Raw genomic sequence first — 18,422 nt, forward strand, 5'->3', positions numbered from 1 at the left:
CTTCCTGGGGGTGCTGCCCCCCTTCTCCTCGGTTTCGCGCGGTCGCCGCCTCTCTAGAGCTGCCGAGGCCTGCTGGACGGCCTTGAGTTGTGTATCTTGGTCGGAGGCGCCATGCCACCGTGATGAAAATAACAAAAATTCTAACTTTAGACCTGCGCCGCACGAGAAGGGCAGCGCTTCAATTGTGCCACCACCTTTAAATACAAAGGCTCAGCACGGACAAACAACACACACACAACACACACGCACGTGCCAGTTTGCACGAGGAAGCTGTGGGAAGGCGGCGTCGGCTCGTCGGCGTAGTCGAAGCGCAGTTCTTCCGGTCGACCCGGGAAGAGGAGATACAAAACGGAGCGAGGCAAAAAGGGCGCGACCAACGAACGGGGGATCGCGCCTTCGCTGTGTCGTCTCCGGCGGAAACGCACCGCGAGTGATCAAAGTTAAAAGAGAGCTAGGCGAACTGGCGCCCGTTATATATAAGGGGACGTCGCGCGCCCCGTTCACACACCGGCGCATTCGCGGGCGATTCCGCCCCGTCGCGTCTCAAGTCAAACCCTTTCACTTTTTTCTTTTTTTTTTTTGCTCTTCGAGAGTAGACCGAGGCGCGTGGTCCAGTCCGCAATAATCCGCTCCATCGCGAGGTTCGTGAATACATTTTCTTGAGAAACGGCGCTGTGCGCGCTGTGTGGATTATGCATACTATACGAGTGCCGTTCGCTCCCGGCCTGCTTTCGTATTCCGGCTTATATGCGTACGGTCCGGGTCTATCGAAATGCGGCGAAATGCATTGAAATGGTAACAACCGCTTCTCGTTGTTGCGCCTACGGCGCAGTGTTCGTGTTTCCGGCCACTGAACGGCGATGTGTCGGCAACGTGTCGCAATGTGTTTGAGGGGCGCTCATTCGCAGGCTGCCCAAGAATATTTCCTACGTTGCGAACCGGCCCCAAAAGATTCATGGGCCCGTGTGTGTATACATGAATATACGAAGAGGATCCGAAAGGTAACGAGAATTGTGTGTTTGTTGTTTGTTTGTTTGAAATGGGAATATTTCTTCGAACATTCCAAAACATTGGGCACTTTGAAAGTGCTCTCTTTTGGGGACGCAATGCACTTGTGCCTTTATTTTATTCGTTCAAAACTGTACACTCTCTCTTGCAAACTGACGACCCTCAGTGCTCCCATCTTTTTTTCTCCTTAATCTCGTCCGCTATTTTCAAAACGGTTGCCCTTAGGCTTTCATTTCGGGTCTTGGATATAAGTCGCAAGGGGGCAAGATACGGCGCGTGTAGGGTGAGGTAATTGGTTCCATAATAATTGCTTCACGGGCTTGTAGGTGCATTGTTCTTTGAAAACTGGGTGTAAGCGGCGCAAATGGGCAGGACATAAAGGAACGTATACGTCGCTGGTGTTTCTTTATGTCCTTTAATCTTGCTCTGCGCGAGCTCAGTTTTAAATGTTAGGTAAGGTGGAAGCGTTGTGTTTCTATTATTTATTATTTTTTGGTCAGGAAGTACTCCGCTCTCGGTGCTGTGTGGGCGGCAGCGTTGTCCTGGTTAACGAGCCATTGGCCCGAGTTCCACGGATTGCGGAGTTTTTTTGTTTTTTTTTTCTAGCTGCATCGCACGAGCGCTTGGGCACATCAACACACACAAAAAAAGGAAGAAGCTGGCCCACTGCCTCACCTTGTTGTACACGTACAGAAGGAACGACGTCATTGACATAAAAAAAAAATCCTGACGGTGAAAAGAAATTGACGCACACACGCTGTTCTTCGACGTCCACCATCGCAAAAGCCGAGGAAGAGGGCTACGGAGGCTGATAAGAAGACAATGTAGTGCGCAGACAAGACTCTACACAAGGACAGTACTTGTTCGACTGCTGGCGACGATAGCGTCTACACACGACGCGCATTTACTTGCACGAGTCACTAATAACTACCGCTGTAGCCGAGTGGAGTTAATTGTTTACATAGCTAAATGAAGACCACGGTGCTCTACAAATGAAAGAAACATTCAATCTAGCAAGTTTTGGATACGTCTTCACTTTTCAATGGCTCAGACACGCGAAAGTACTTTAAAAAATAATTCTGGGATCTTACGGGCCAAAGTCACGATACGATTATGAAGCACGCCGTAGTGGAGGACTCCGGATCGTGAGTTTTGACCGCCGGGGGATCTGTAGCGTGCCCCAATGCATGGGACGCGGGCGTCTTTTTTTTTTTTGTGCATGTCGTTCTTATCGGAATGCAGCCACCGCGGCCGGGATTTGATCGCGCGACCCCGTCCTTAGCAGCGCAACACGAGAAGGTACTTTGAAATTCGTGGCCTCGAACTGATGTGCTAGCGCCGAGATACCGGCACGAAAGAAAGAAAAAAAAAAAACGGTCAGCCGAAGCACTCCGTACAGATGGTTGACCAGCGAAACTGAAACGTGCGGCCCCGGTGTTCATCACTGGTAAGTCCCGACGGTTCATTAAAGTATTTCTATATTATTGGTTAAGTCATTGCATTAATTAATCAATTAATAATTAATGACGAATGCGGGAGAAGTGCCACGAGCGCGTTCGCGCGTTAGCATTAGGAAGCGCCAGCGAGCCAGCTGTGGAAGACGACGACGATGCTGGAGTCATTTGTGATGATAGTTTGTTTTCTAGACGCTGGCCCGATAGTGGGAAAAGTGGCCCTTAACAGCTGCGCTATAAAAACGGCGGGTCCAACGGATTTATTTTTCTGTAGTACTACTTGATATCTACTATCTACTTTTTTCTTCCATATAGACATAAACACCAATATAAACTCAAATTTTCCTATTTCAGCCGAAGCACCTCTTCGAAACGCCATGCTATACGCTCGCCCCCCCCTCTATATATATATATATATGTGTGTGTGTGTGTGTTTGTGTGTGTGTGTGTGTGTGTGTGTGTGTGTGTGTGTGTGTGTGTGTGTATATATATATATATATACTCACCCGCGAAGGCCGTTAAACGGGGTGATCGTCCGTTTGCGAAGTCGCGAGCGAAATTTGGCCCGTTTTCATTCGCCGTGCGCGGGCGAAATAGGAGAGAGCTTTTTAATGGAGCATTGGGTTGATTAAAAATGAAAAAAGTTGGTCTCCCGCCTCTTCGACGACCTCGCGCTCCGCGATGTTAGTTGGTCGTTCGAGAGAGTTGCGTCTCGTCCTCGCGCGAACGTCATATCATCGACCTCGCGGCTACAGTTCCTTGTCACCGTCCCCCTTTTATATTTGTTGGCGTTTTACCGCGCGCCGGTTGGCTGACTGCGTCGCGGTTGGCAGACTCCTTTTAGAACTAAACATCCTCGCTCCATTCCCTTCAAACTGATAACGCACTTTCTTTTCTTTTTTTTTTTTTTGCTCGCGTATGGAGCAAGCTTGCCTAATGTTCAGATGCTCGAAAATTTTCGTGCGAGCGCACTCCTTTAACCGGGCACGAAAGTTACACGCATCGCAGCGAAAAGCAGTAGTAAAGGAAGACGAGAGAGAGAGAAAAGAAATAAAGGCCTTGCTGGTCAAGTTCCAGTGTTTCCGAACGGAAGCTACTCGAACAAGACAGTGGGCTGTGTCTCTTTCTTGCCTTGGATTCTGCCAAGTCTACCAAGGCGTCTCTGCTTGGCGGACACTGCATGATTAAAAATGCGTCATTATTGCGTCGAGAAAAAACAGAAAGCTTCGTTTTAAATGCTTCACGCTGTGATGCTTCACTGGATCGACTGCAATGCGAGAGCATTCTGACGTCCTGTCGTTCGCCCATCGCCTATCGACATTCGGTCACGTGGTTCATTTTATTATCTCGTGGAAACCAGTGAGTTATTACTGTGTTATAATTTGCTGCTGTGGTCTATGATTCTGTGGCGTCACCAACGGAAGCACGACTGCTCTTATTTTGTTGCTTTAAATCGCAATAATTATACACCGTAGCTCTCGCTGTGTAATTTAGATAGCAGTTATCGCTATGAAAGCTACTACACAATCGCTACATAACCACACGTGCATATAAGTATCAGAATCACAACCATCGCTTTATTACAACCACTTGCACACAGAGCAACGCGCAGAGGAGCAGTGTGCAATTGAGCGCAACCGCCGCGTGTGGGCGCACCATCTGCCGCTCCTCATGTCACGTGCCTCTCTACGTCACATCCCTCCGCTCCGGATTTGGCTCTTCCTTGCTCCGTCCCTTTTATCCCTTCAGTTTCTGCTGACGGCATGCGTCTCAACGTCGACGAAAGCCAAGTTTTACCGTGTGTAGTCCTGTCGCATTAAATCTGAAGTCGAGAGCACACGTGGTGCGCAGATCACAGGATCGGCCGACCCACGCCTTCGAGTGCACTGCCTCAGAGATCGGTCTAAGCTTCATAAGACCTTCAACCGTTGACATCTCCGCATGATGCTAATCCCTTCGGTTTCGCCCCTGACGACATGTGTTCCTACATCGACAGAAGCCAAGCTTTATCATGTGTAATGCTATCGCATTAAAACTCCTGTGAAAGCACATATGGTGCCCATATCTAAGGATCGACCGACTCACGCCTTCGATTACGCTGCCTCCGAGGTCGGCCCGAGTTACATAAACGATTCCAACGCTGTCGGCCCAGTATGATGCTGTATCATTAGGAGCGAAGACGAACAAATGAAATGCCCCTTCGACGGAAGCCAGCGAGGCTCCATTACTGCACAGCCCGGAATCATCCACGGGTTGCTTTTTCTTCTATCGGCATGGAATGACACGGCATCTCTCGACCGACGCGGATGTCGCCACATATCTAGCGCTCGACGCTTCCCGGGTATTCCATGTTGTGCTAGTTATTTCACGTGCCTCGGTCGGCACAAAGCCACGATGAGTGGACGGGAATGCGCAGAATCAGCTTGTACTCGGGCAAAACTCAGCAAGAGATTCACTTTACCGGCGCTCGATACGCCCAAGCAGCGACTGCCTGCAAATGTCGATGGTCAGTCAAATGGGACTCGCTTACAGGCGTCCCGGTGATGCCATTCTGGGCATATTCAAATTCCACAATAATGTGCGCGCGCTGATTGGTTGGCGGGACGGCTACGCCCTCTCTCGTTGGCCTAAAACGCAACCATGGCATAATTCGACTACGCGTTGGAATTTGGGAGCTAACAGAATTGCTCCGTGGCTAGACTTTGCGTCATTACCCGTCGCAAGATGAACCTGTCCTTAAAAAAAATGTTCGTAAATTATTCCTTTAACTAGTCAGTATTGGTTACACTGTTCTACTTGGTATCTCTTCTTTTGTTTTATAGCGGACGAGAGTTAATTTGCGCCACCAGGTCTCCGCGACAACATTCCTCTTCAGTACACTAGCAAGCAAAGTAGTTCATACATCCAGAGTCGATGCTGCAAGAGAGCTTCGCAATCTCGCTCGTACAATCACGTTAGGTTGCTGGCATACACCACAGAACTCTAAGTGTCGTTTAGACAGCCTCGACCCATCACTGAAACTTACATTACCAGCGAACCTTCCACGACGTGACGCAACACTGCTGTGTCGGCTGTGGGTAGGAGTAGCATTCACCAACTCCTACAGCTATCGTATTGGAGTGGCGGATTCACCAATGTGCGCTAAGTGCAAGTGTGAAGAGACCATCAGTCACCTTCTGTGCCACTGTTCTCGCTTCGATAATCAACGCGAGACTATCCAGTGTGCCTTAAATAGACTGGATGACAGGCCATTTACGGAAGCGAAGATCTTGGGAGCCTGGCCTCACAGTTCATTGGGCCCAGAAAGCAGTTCGAGCGCTTTTTCGCTACCTGAGGGCGACAGACTTGAGTGCCCGACTGTAGACATCCTACACCTAAGTTCTCTCTCTCCCTCTTTCACTCTCCATTCCCCTCTCCACGTGTAGGGTAGCAAACTGGACTCAGTCTGGCTAACCTCCCTGCCTTTCCGTCTTCCCTTCTCTCTCTCTCTCATACTTGACAAAGCGAAAATGTCTATTTATCCTGCGTACGTCAGACACCATGAGCACGCCTGTCGACGTTTGCCTAATCTGCGTACGATCCCTTCAGCCGGCGTGTCGCAGGCAGATAGCACCGTCGCATTCTCGTGGGGTTAGTGAACGCGTACAGCTATTCGGATATTGGCTATACAGTCCCCTGTATCCTGCCTTCCCCACAGTCCGAGCTCACTCGAACTGGAAATATTAGGAGCAAAAGTATGGCGCCGCCAAACGAACGTTGTATAGCCGATCGCTCTCTTTCGCTCTGTTCGGCCGGGGTACAACAGTTTCATTATGCAGTGGTCATTGTCATCAGCCTGTGTACGTTCATTTCAGGATGAAGGCGTCTCGCAGTCATGACCAGTCATCCGTCTCGTTTGTCGACTGGCTTCACTCTGTGCTACCTGCAAGTTTCCTCATTTAACTGCGCCATTTAAATGTGCACGTGCCGCTCCCGAATGCGCGTCCACTGACTTGAAGCGTTCGAAAAGCGAGGTTTTCTAATCGAATCGAATAAGAATGCTCGATAAACAAGGGCCTTCGAATATTAAATACCGTATATCCTTTCAGTTTGTTTTTTTCAAATTTCTAAACAAAGCGAGATACGCGGATTTTACAAAGTTCATTTGCTACAGAAAATTGGGCGATGGCGATGAGGCTTGTTTACGTTATTTAATACGCTTAATGCCGCTCCGGACGGGACGTTCGGTCAACTGACGAGCTTGTAAACGAGAAACAACGCAAAGGCAACCTTATATATGGCGCAACGTCACAAGGACAGTAACGAGACACAGGAAGAACGCGTTACCGAATTATGAACGCATGGAACGCTGTGTTCGTTGAAGAAGCAAAGAGTAGTACTGCCGCAGCTAACGTCTCTTTAAAGGGATGCGAACGTGGCGAGGTTGTCCAGATGACAAATTGCTTTACCTAATTGAGAGAGAGAGAGAGAGAGAGAAAGAAGGAACTCGTAACTTGCTTAAAGAGGAGCCAGCCTTATTTAATTACGGGAAATTGTCGAGCGGAAGTTTGCTTCTGTATCCGTTTCCATGGCAACCGGTGCCTCTGCGCAACAGCCCGCGCGGGTGTTGTCCTGCAGTAGTGGCATTCGGAAGTCACCACTTGTATCTGTCTGTGGGGTCCTATAAACGTTGTTATCCCTCATATTCGAACGGAAACTAGGTATTCGACCCGCCGTGGTTGCTCAGTGGCTGTGGTGTCGGGCTGCTGAGCACGAGGTGGCGGGATCGAATCCCGGCCAGGGGCGGCAGGATTTCGATGGGGGCGAAATGCGAAAACACCCGTGTACATAGATTTAGGTGTACGTTAAAGAACCCCAGGTGGTCTAAATTTCCGGAGTCCTCCACTATGGCGTGCCTCACAATCAGAAAATGGTTTTGGCACGTAAAACCCCATAATTTAATTTTTTTTTAGTATTCGACAACTTCTAATGGTGAATTTTAGAATCGAATAGCAGAGAGTATTAGGTTACTATGCCAAATTTTGAATATTTGCGCAGTCTTACTCGAAACCAGTTATTTTTCTCCAACTCATTGCTGCATGCAGTGCCTGCATCACATAGGGCTTCATGCGTTTATTTGATATCCCATTCTGTTCATTTTTTAAGACATATACCTTGAGGTGAATCCTTCGGAAAAAGAAAAGACCGCCGGATATGTCTCTCAAATGTATTACGTGATCTTGCCGGCTCACACTTCACCTTCCCCATCGCGACTACGTAACCAGCTACCCACTTTTGTTCGGCAATCCGTACGGCCATGTTCCTATCTCCTTAGAGGTTCCGCTGCTATCATACTCCGTCCCACCGCTCGTTGCCATTCCAAGCTTCGCTTTGAGTTCCTTTGTTAATTATCATCCATGTCTAGACCCCACAGTGATGGTGTTGCATCTTTTTTGCTCCATCATCTCAAATTCTTACAGGAGCTAAGAATACGCAAAGTTTCCCATGACGCCAACTAACCTTGCGCGTTCTTGAGACGTCGCGGACATTTTAATCACTCGAACGAGTGACAGGAATGAGTGACTGACAGCGCATGCGTTCTACTCCCTGTCTGTCAGATTCGAAAAGTGCCAAACATGTGAATCGGCTAAACTCCGCCTCACGAACCCCGTGCAGCACAGTGGAGGCTACGGCTTGCGTTAGCCAATCAGCAACGAGTCCACTTCATAATCCAGAGTGCGTTGTGTATCGCTTTCGCATTATCTGCTTATAATCCTTCTCGCTACGTAATGCGTAAGGCAGATAACCGGTGGTCTATAATGAAAGTATACAGAATGGATGCGGAGGGAAAAGGGAGGCGCATTCGAGGGCGGCAGAGAAACTGCGTGGTGCAATGAAATGAGAAGAAATTTGCAGGTTGACGTCGGTTGGCGGAATAGAAAGGTAAGTGGAGAATCGATGGTGGAGGCCTTCGTCCTGTTAGCAGGCATAAAAAAGCAGACTGATAATGATTATGGTGATGATGATAAGGAAGAGGGCGCTGATGATTCCTCCTGTGAATCTTGCATTTCATTCGGCCAATGGTAGAGCGTTTCTGCCGGCCCTCTTTTGTGATTGGCTGACGCGGCCCGTAGCTTCCGTCGCACTGCCCACAGCTGGCGAGACGGAGCAGATATAGACGCTCCAGAGGGCGCTGCAATCATACGCGCTGTAGCATCACTTCATTTGGTAGAAGACGCGCGTGAGTGAAGGCGTTATCGTTGTCACCGGACGAGGGAAATAGTGACATGAAAATTATGCATCGATGTTTTCCAATCTTCTGAAAGCCGGCGTTGCATTACGTTTATGTTACTGTATTCCTAGCTGTCACTGTAAGCGCTGTTCGCTTTTTTCCCCCTTTTTTTTCAGTTTTGTTTACCGCACAACGCTATCACACTCCGCGGTTTACTAAACCGCGTTGTCGTCTCAATCATCTTGCGTTGTCAGTACAATGCATCTTCTGGCAAACGGAGTTAGGCCCCAGAAATTTGCTTTATTTCATCTTTTTTGCTGTTGTCGTTGTGGTTGCCGCGTTGTCTGTTCTCCTGTGCGAGAAGAAACCAGAAGATCGCTTACGCCCCAGAATGGCAAAGGATCGCCTGAATACACTGACGGATCGCTTCTCCTCTGGCATGATGGATCGCTTTCGTTCCCAGAGCCGCTGTGAAGACAGCCCTTCTTATTAGGATATGCCGAGAGCCTCAGCGTGACGCAATGGCCTTGTGGTTTTCTTTGTCTTTTCGTTTCTTTCTTTTTCTTCTTCTACTCGTGTAAGAACGACGCATTTGTATGTGGTCGTCACTTGCGTGTGGTGTGCTGCCGAATCGAAGGCGCGCGAGCTGCGGCTATTTATAATAAGAGCCAGCAGGAGGCATACCGCCAAACAATAGAGCAGTTCATGCATAAACCAGCTCGGCTGGGCCGGTCGTTGCATATATTAAGTCACTTGCTCGAATATCGAAATTGCTTATTAAAATTCTAAGCTGAGGCACCAACGTTGTCGTGTTATTATTATATAGCTGCCTGCGGTGACTCGGCGGTCTGTGGCTTTCATTGCAGTCTTGAGTTAGAGGTCCTCGAGGTTCTTCGGTTTCTTAAGCATCTCTGCACCGTAACAATGTTTACGCCCCTAAGGGTGTTTTCTTGTCGCACTGGTAACACCCTTACCGTTAGAGCCTTAGAAAAATTTGTAGAAGCCGGCAACGGAGCCCTAACTAGACGTGCAACTACGCAAGACGCAGTTGAAAACTATATGTAATCACTCTGACAGCCTTGGGCGCACAAAAATACCCGACAAGAGAATTTCACGGGGAGATTTCCGAAACTTTCCTGTCGGATACTTCTCTGCGCCGAAGGCTGTAGGAATGAATACATATTATCGCGATGCAGAACAACAGGATGTGCAGACAAGAGACGGTGACGAAGAAGTGTTGTTGTTGCTGGGGCGCTTAGGCCGCCATGTTCTAGTGTCAGCTGGTGCTTTCTGCATCCGCCTTGCATAAGCAGCATTCGTGCTTGTCTCCGCCTCGCAACAATAGTTTTCAGCTACATCTTTTGCTATCGCACGTCTAGTTAGAGCTCCGTTGTCGCCCTCTATGAATTTTTATAAGGCCCCAACGGTAAGGGTGTTACCAGTGCGACAAGAAAACATCCTTAATGGTGTAAACATTTTTACAGTGTGGTGAACTAAACGAGGCACCTTGTTTATAATTGGCGAAAGTAAGGGGAAGGGTGTTCGTTTTTTAGAAATGGTTTTAGGCGCAAGAAGGTAGGTGCTAAAAAATTTCGGCGCAAAAAGTAAAAAAAAAATATCAGTCGCGCGCCTGTCCGTGTCTTTTATTCTGTTTTCCCTGTCTTATATCTTGCGCCTAAAACCGCTTCGAGAAGCCATGTTCCAGCTAGCCCGACAGCAGACATTACTAAGGGTGTCCGTGATTTGTTGGCAAATATCAAAGTGTTTGGGCTAATTACGGCCTTTGCAGTAAATTACACATGCGTGCGAGCGTTTTTGGAGCGTTATAACTGCGCTTTACGAAGGGCGCATAACTTAACCTCTGTCCAGCAAGAGCAATAGCTCAGATCAAATACAGTGACAATGTGGCAAATACTAAGTCTCGGGGGGCAGGCGAAGTTAAATTTGTACGCATAAATTACAGCCTTAAAAAGAAGGAGTTGATTGAACAAGAGCTGTGAAACGCTGTATATAGAGCCGTTATACGCTACGTTTACCAATCTTTCCCGCGAACTGTGTTCCGCACCGTCGCACCAAGTTTACATTTGTTGCAATATGGGAGAGTGGTGCGCGTTAAGTTCATTCTGCTGCGAAACGTCGACATTCCTCGTTTAATTGTGAGTTCTGCAAGCGATTATTCAGACCTCGCTTTCTGCTGGTTTTGGCGCGGTACATGAAGCGCCCGAGGCGTACTGCGTGAACTAAATGAGTCACCTTATTGTTTTCTATTTGATGAAAATAGACGTGAAGTTATTTGGGTGACGTGTAGCGAAAGTTCAAAGTTTGTGGATTTATTAAGGCCTCTGCGCTAAAGTACTTATGCAAGCTCTCCACACTGCAAAGTAATTTACACCCTTAAAAGTGAAAGAGGGTGTAAATGTGTCTATAATTCACACCCCTAGAGTGTGATTTATGTAACTGACACCCTAATATAGGAACATTTGCACCCTTTTTCACTTTTAAGGGTGCAAATTATTTTTACAGTGCAGAATATGTTAAAACGCGCGTGTTAAGAGTCGGCGTAGAATTTCGCTAGTTCTATCCGGGAGGATTGCAAGAGCCACCGAGATCAAATTTGGTAAAAGAATGGACGAACATTATGGCTGGTCCGCCTGCGATGTTAATGAAGGTGTCTGGGTGAAATGCAGCGTTTGCTAAAAGTTCCTCAAGCAAGTGCTCAAAAGTGTCAGATACGGGCAGCGTTTTAACGTGTGCGAGTGAAACACGCGGGCAACTCAAAATGTCATTGCAATTGCCCCAAAGAAGCAGCTTCGCTGGAAATTGAGCTGCGATTCTGCAAGGTCGCACAAGTCTACTGCTTTATCTCGTTTGGTTTTTTTGTAGGCATAAAGAACTTTAAACAATTTCTTTATACAAATTAACTTTTATTTCTTTGAATTCTTGCGATGGCTACGAACTTTCGTTAGAATATTATATGCTTATTGAGCGCGCTCATTGCTTAGTAATTTAGCTCATCTAAATAGTTTTTTCTATAAATTTATGGATTCCGAAAGCATATGTAAAGTTCTATTAGTTGCGACTGCTCAGTTTTGCGAAATGGCCTTACATGTTCCCGTATAGAACTAGGCGCATTCCTTGGTTTCTATTTGTGAGTGAGTGAGTGAAGAAACTTTGTTGTGAACGCCTGCAGAACGGTTAGCCTTCCCCTGTTAGGGAGGCGTCACCGTGACGCGGCCATGACGTCTTCGCGGCGTGTGGCGCCTCTACTTCGGCCGCGGCCGCACTACTCGCTTCGGTCGACCGCGCCTGCCCCTCTTTTGTGGTGGCAGCCTCCCTCCGGTTTCGCTCGGTCGTTGCCTTTCGAGGGCCGCCGAGATCTGCTGGACGGCCTGGGTTTGGACATCTTGGTCACAGCACCTCGTTGCGGCCTCGAGCCGCGGCGGGATCGTTGTCAACGTTGCAGCTTCATGCGGATTCTTAGCACAGTCCCAAAGGATGTGAGCTGCAGTGGCTCTTTCCTTTCGGTACACACAACACAGATCACTTTCATAAACACTTGGACACACGTGCCTCATCAGCACCGGGGTGAATAACGACCCTGTTTGAAGTTGTCGATATAAAACCGCCTCCTTACGGGTCAAGCCCGGATGAGGTGGCGGCATAGTCCTTCGCTCTAGTCGGTACCATTTCGCAATTTCATTGTAGGAAGTCATTTTGTCCTTGGTTTCAACCACCATGACGAGTCGTCTGTCGTAGCAGCGGCACGGTATTTAAAAATAAAATCAACACATAAAGCATGCTCAGTTAAGCGTTAAATAAAGTAGATACATTTTTACATGATTAATGTGAACAGCGTGCAAGCCAACTTCACTGGAGTATAATGACACAATGTTTTTGTGTTTCGTTTATTTTTCTGTTAGATAGCTGCCGACCCCGAAACAACGTTATGATTCCAGGAGCCCTTGAGCGCCCGAAAAATCACTGATTATATCGTTTTAAAGGTAACTTGTTCAAAACTCCCGAATAATGAAGCGTGCGTTCATGGCATAGGGTTTGTTTAACGACACGAAAATCACATTGTAAAAACGCATGTGATATCCTCGCGGGGGCGCCACGCGTAGCCAGCCCTCTGAATCTACAAGTCTGACATGCCCAGTACGCAATAGTACATGGCAAATTATTTTTGTGTGCGTGTTTGTGATGTTTAAAACAAAAAAAAAAAAAACGCTCGTGCAAAAGAAAGTGGTTCGTAGTATAGTTCTAGCCCAAGCGAACATGTCTCTTTAAATCCACTGGGTGGTATTGCGGAAACCGAAGACTGGCGAATGCATTTCTTTTCTTCAAACCCGTCCGAACGCGATTGAACAGGTTTCACAAAGCTTCGAACCGGTTCGAACAGTTGTAATTTTATCTCTAGAGCTGTACGTGAACCGAAAATGGTGGGCTCCAACCCGAACTCAGAAATTATTGCGGTGGCGTCACGTACAAGGAACAGTTGTTTTGACAACTCCTAACAACATTAGCATTAAAAAATGGATCTTTTAGGTGAAATATAAATTTTTGGCGGGGACGGAGAGGTTGTTTTGGTAATCGAAACAGCCTTGCACCCACATTTCTGCAAGTTCTTTCTTGAAAAAAAAATTAGGTGTTTTTGCCGTTTGAAAGCCCCTAACGATACAAAATGGCTTACAGTGTTGAACATACGTGTTTGAAAGAATACCCTATCATTGTATAAGGTACAGTGATAGGATGCAAAGTGATAGGGTACAAAGTGATAGGGTGCAATGTGATAGGGTGCAAAGTGATAGGATGTGAAGTGATAGGGTACAAAGTGACAGGGTGCAAAGTGAAAGGGTACAAAGGCACGAACGCGCGACCTTTCTCTTAGCGCCAAAAGCGCCGAGCCACCACTGCGACATTGCTCGCGCAATACTGGCGCCCGATTCGCACGCTTTCTTTATCACATGTTTTTTATTTTCCGTGTCAAAGATTTTCGTTCGCTTCGCTTCAATAACACGAATTGCCTTTTGAACCCCTTGCTCAGCCTTCGCGATGGTGGATCGTGTGTATATATATATATATATATGTGTGTGTGTGTGTGTGTGTGTGTGTGTGTGTGTGTGTGTGTGTGTGTGTGTATTGGCCAGAAGGATTATTGTACGCATTGTGAGAAAATTCTTTCACCAGCGAGATGACGCCGGGAAGATTTGCAGCGTCTATAGTAATACATTGTCGTCTCTGACAAAATCTCTCGGATGTTTGCGACAAAGAAAAAAAGTTAATCCTCTTTTCTCGGTCGTCCAGTTGTTTTTGTAATATATATATGGTGGCGTTTCATACGACCGTTCCTCTTTGAAGCGCATTCTTTCCCGAGAAAAATATCCCGCTCGATCGCGTCTTTGGGTTGCGAGACACAGTGCCGATATATTGCGTGCTGTAATGTCAACAAACAATATCAAAACTAAATTAGGGTTTAAGTGTGCAGTATGTACGATGGATTGAGAAACTTTCAGGGACAAGTAATAAAAAATCAAAATGTTTTGTGCTGTTTGTCGGCTGTCAGTTTGTAACTTGTACTGCGCTTTAACGCGACAGCAGTTATCTCAGTCTGTGTCGAATTTTTTTACTCGAATATTTGATCGTACGTGCATCTGAACGACAAAAGGAAAGGGTAAAAAAAATCTCACGAGAGTTTTCGAACTGACTATATTGAGAGGGTCTTTCACTGTAGCCATAACATTATACTGACGGGGCAGAAGCCGCCCATGCAGAACCTCGTTAATATGTCCCATATTCCTCTTCCTCTGCTTCTGGTTTTGTGACGCCGCGCAGAAGCGTTCGGTTCCTGATTGTGGGCTCCTGGGTCCGAATCACGTCTCCGGCAGTTTCATTTAAACGTTGCTGCATCAATATTTTTCTCGTTTGACTTCTGCAGTACTTGTTATTTTGTCCTATGCTTGAACACCATGCACGCCCGACAAGAAGGGCTCTTGCCAAAGGGAGCAAAGCGACCCGCTGCGTAGCCCAAGTGGAAAGGGGGAGGGGGGGCTTAGGTACACCATTGAATAATGACGCGTTGTTAAGTTGTTACTGCGCACCCCGGTGAAACGGGCCCCAACCACTGGCTAGAGAAACTGTGTGCACATATAACACGCGATGAAATAAAAAAGGGGCACCCTCAGTTTAGCAACTATGCGGTGACGTTGCTCGTCATAATAGTGTACAGACTCTATGACGGGGCTCCTCGCCGCGGTGAGTGCCTAGATATTTCGGCAATGAACCTAAGGTTTTTCCCGTCAACTGCCAGAAGGTATCTTACGCAGTATGTGGTTCTTCAGACTTCTCAATTCACAATGACGGTGGTGTGAAGTGTGGGCATGCGCAGATAAGCACGCATTTGCATATTCGGCAAATCCGTCCCGTATACGCAGATTACTTGAATACCATTCTTTTGTGCCACCCAAAGCAGATTATGTGCATTAAGCAGTGGCCTCTAAAGATAAGAGCACATAGGCCAGACCAGCGTGATATTATGCATGGGTATTTGTGAAATACCAGGGACATGTCTGTGGCACAGACTCAACTAGTGATGTAATTGGCTTCGCCGACGCTTAAATTTCTGAGAATACGTTTTTTTCCTTCAGTGTTGGATATTTCCTGAAAACACAACATTATGATTAAGTGTGTTCGAGTAGTAAAATTTTCGAATCGAATCGAGCGAGAATATTTGAGAAATATGACCAAAGAAAATCGAATTGAAATGCCAAACATTTTCTTATCTCCAAGGAAAGTTGAATATGAACTTAATGCGCAGTCCGTCTTGTGATAATATGAGGCTTATACACGTTATTTGACGCATACGGGATGTTTTATTTTATCATTAACGAAACTTTTAAAGCTCACCTGTGCCATGTCGCACAATTATACTTCTTGAGCTAGATTACTCTCGGAGGCGGACGTTATCCGCACAAAGAACTTCTTTTGAATGAATGACTAATTAACAAATTATTGATAAAAAGCTTTTAATTTCATTAGCTTATGCCACATATTGCAATTTACGAATTGTAGCGGGTGGCTCTAAAAGTCATATCCATCTGGAACGAATTCTGAGGATGACGCCAGTTTCGAGATAGGCGTTTCCAAAGTTCCGAATGAAACGCATGGACGTTCCTGTAACTTTTGAGCTTCAGCGCATTAAAAGGCGTTTTGTTGAACAACGGTGCTTTAGACGACGATTTTCACTGCGCCCATCGCAAAACTGGTGCTAGTTTCAATTCGTTCGAAGTGGACGTGGCTTGTGAAATTGCTGACTTCAATTCGTATATTGCAATATATGGGCGCTAAAGTAGTTAGTTCAAAAGTTGATGAGTGAAATATTGCTAATTAGTCAATTTAATTAGTCAATTACGTGTATTGATTTCAAATGTAAGTAATATTAACTTTTTCGAGTATTCCAGACCAATACGTGAATATGTGCTAAATGTCCCTGGCGATTAAAAAAAATTTATCTTAACGTAACCTCAACGAGGTTACCCACTCCCTAGCGCGAGGCCTAGTTAACCGCGCGGGAGAAGGGGAGGCTGGCCCCACCGGTAGGGATCGCCTGACACGCTACAATGATCTTGTGAAGTCCTTCTACTTAGAGCGTAGAACCTTCCCCGGCCCACACAACAAACTATCCCGAGCGCAGGCTACAACTTTCCGCCTGCTACAAACCAATACTTACCCCTCGTTACAACTTTACAACAAGATCTACCCAGACATTTACCCCAATCCCACGTGCCATATCTGCAAGACACAGCCAGCCACACTTCCACACATGCTTTGGGACTGTACACACCAATACCCCGACACTAACCCCACGACCCTCTCGTCGAGATGGCACGCTGCCCTGCGTAGCCCCAACCTTGACGACCAACTCTGGGCGACCCAGCAGGCCTGCGAGGCGGCGAAGAGGCAACACCTCGACGTCCCCACGTGGGAGGCCTAGGCCCAGCCACCATCTCTTGCTGGTTTCAATAAAGTTTATTCAGTCAGTCAACGTTAAAATAGAACAGCCATATGTAATACCCTTCGCACTTGGACGTACGTACAACTTGAGTTTGTAAATGAGTAATAACTGTCTTCAGTTATCTGAGGAACGAGAACAATAAAGTAAAAGAACATCGCTTCACCATGTGAACGTATACAGTGTTGTGTTCCTTGAAGAGAAAAAACACCACACGACCGTACGTTGTTTAGAAGATGTACGAATATGTTGAAACTGACCACATAAAGTAATAGATTCGGTTGTCTAAAAGCGAGGCATTTTTTTAATAGAAATGATAGCAAATTATTGACCTGAAATTACCTGCCCGGTGCATTCCCCGGGGAGCGTAGTGTCTCTGAGCAGAGACCGCAGCACTTCTGCACAGTGGAGCCATTTCGGAAAGATTTCTAAGTTCCATCAAACTCTCTCACGCCAGGGCTCCAATATTCGAAAGAAATGAATACGTGTCAATTTTCAGTGGCGCATTACCGAATCGAACGCGGATCGAAATGGCAGACACCGCACAATTTGTATTCGAAAGTTTGAAATACTCGCGCACTCTTAATTAGTATGCTTTTCTACAGGAATCGTTCCGCCCGCATAAAGGGTTGAAAGCTCTAAAACACGGGTTTGCCGCGTTCGTCCGCCTTTCCGATTGCGTGGTCGACGTCGCCTCTTCACCCACAGCTTCACCGTTTCCCACGTGGCGAAAGAGAAGAAAATTTTGTCTCCACGCATGCCACTGGCTATCGAACGTGGAGCAAGGAAAGGAACTGGGAGGCTGCATTGCCCGGCACGATTGAAGCCAAGCGACTCGACCCAACATGTGATTGCCACGTCGGAGAACATTCTATAGGCTGATACGCCGAGTCTCTGAGGCCACATGTTGAGACGGCACGTGCGAGGGCGAAAAGCGAAGAAGATGGCTTCACGGGCAGTTCGCTTCCTCAAGGCCGGCTGAGCGACGCAGTGCTCCATTCTAGTTCATTTCCTTGCTTCGTGGCATCGAAGTGCTGTTTTTGTGCCGTTGTGTAGTTGGGAGCTATCGCATAGCACTGGAGCCTTTTATGCGGTACTTTATGCGTCATGTAGAGGACGGGATTATCTCGTGCGCGTATTTCGAAGGATCCAGCTGAGGACACTGAGGCGGCCTAAGACGACGCGCATCGTATCAAATTTTCTTTTTCTTCTTCTTTAGCTGCACCAAATAAAAAATAAAACCTGTATATCAGACATCACTATCCTATTACTCGGTGAGGATGCGGTTACTTCTACTAGAAATCTAAATTCCTAAATAAATAATTGACACAGTTGCAATAAATACCTTTTTAATTAATTACTTGACGGCGTATATTTCAATCTACGAGTTGTAGCCAGTGAGTTTTCAAGGTATATCGATCGCTCTGGAACAAATTTTGAGGATGGCACCATTTCGAGATCTGCGCCGTCAAACTTGCGGTAAAAATGCACTGTTGTTCCTGTTACTTAAAAAAAAAAAAAACCACTGTTTTATGCATTAAAAGACTGAACTGGAAAGCCAATGCATTTCTCCGGACGCTTTGAATATTATCTCGAAACGGGCGTAGTTCTGAGAATTCATTCCAAGTAGTGATTTACGCATTGCAAGCTCACCAGCCAGGACTCTTAAATTTACATACGCGCTGTAAGTAAATGAATTATAATCTAACTTTGTGTAAGTATATAATAATTAGTTAAATAA

At 46.7% G+C, this 18,422-nt stretch overlaps 1 protein-coding gene across 2 annotated transcripts in view; it reads left to right on the forward strand.

The window, feature by feature from the left end:
* inaE (inactivation no afterpotential E) overlaps nucleotides 1-18,422 on the forward strand; it is a 203,551-nt gene that overhangs the window by 26,515 nt on the left and 158,614 nt on the right. The gene's annotated exons all lie outside the window — the stretch shown is intronic.

Source organism: Dermacentor andersoni, chromosome 10 (assembly GCF_023375885.2).
Source record: "Dermacentor andersoni chromosome 10, qqDerAnde1_hic_scaffold, whole genome shotgun sequence".
In the NCBI taxonomy this organism is placed as follows: Eukaryota; Metazoa; Arthropoda; class Arachnida; order Ixodida; family Ixodidae; genus Dermacentor; species Dermacentor andersoni.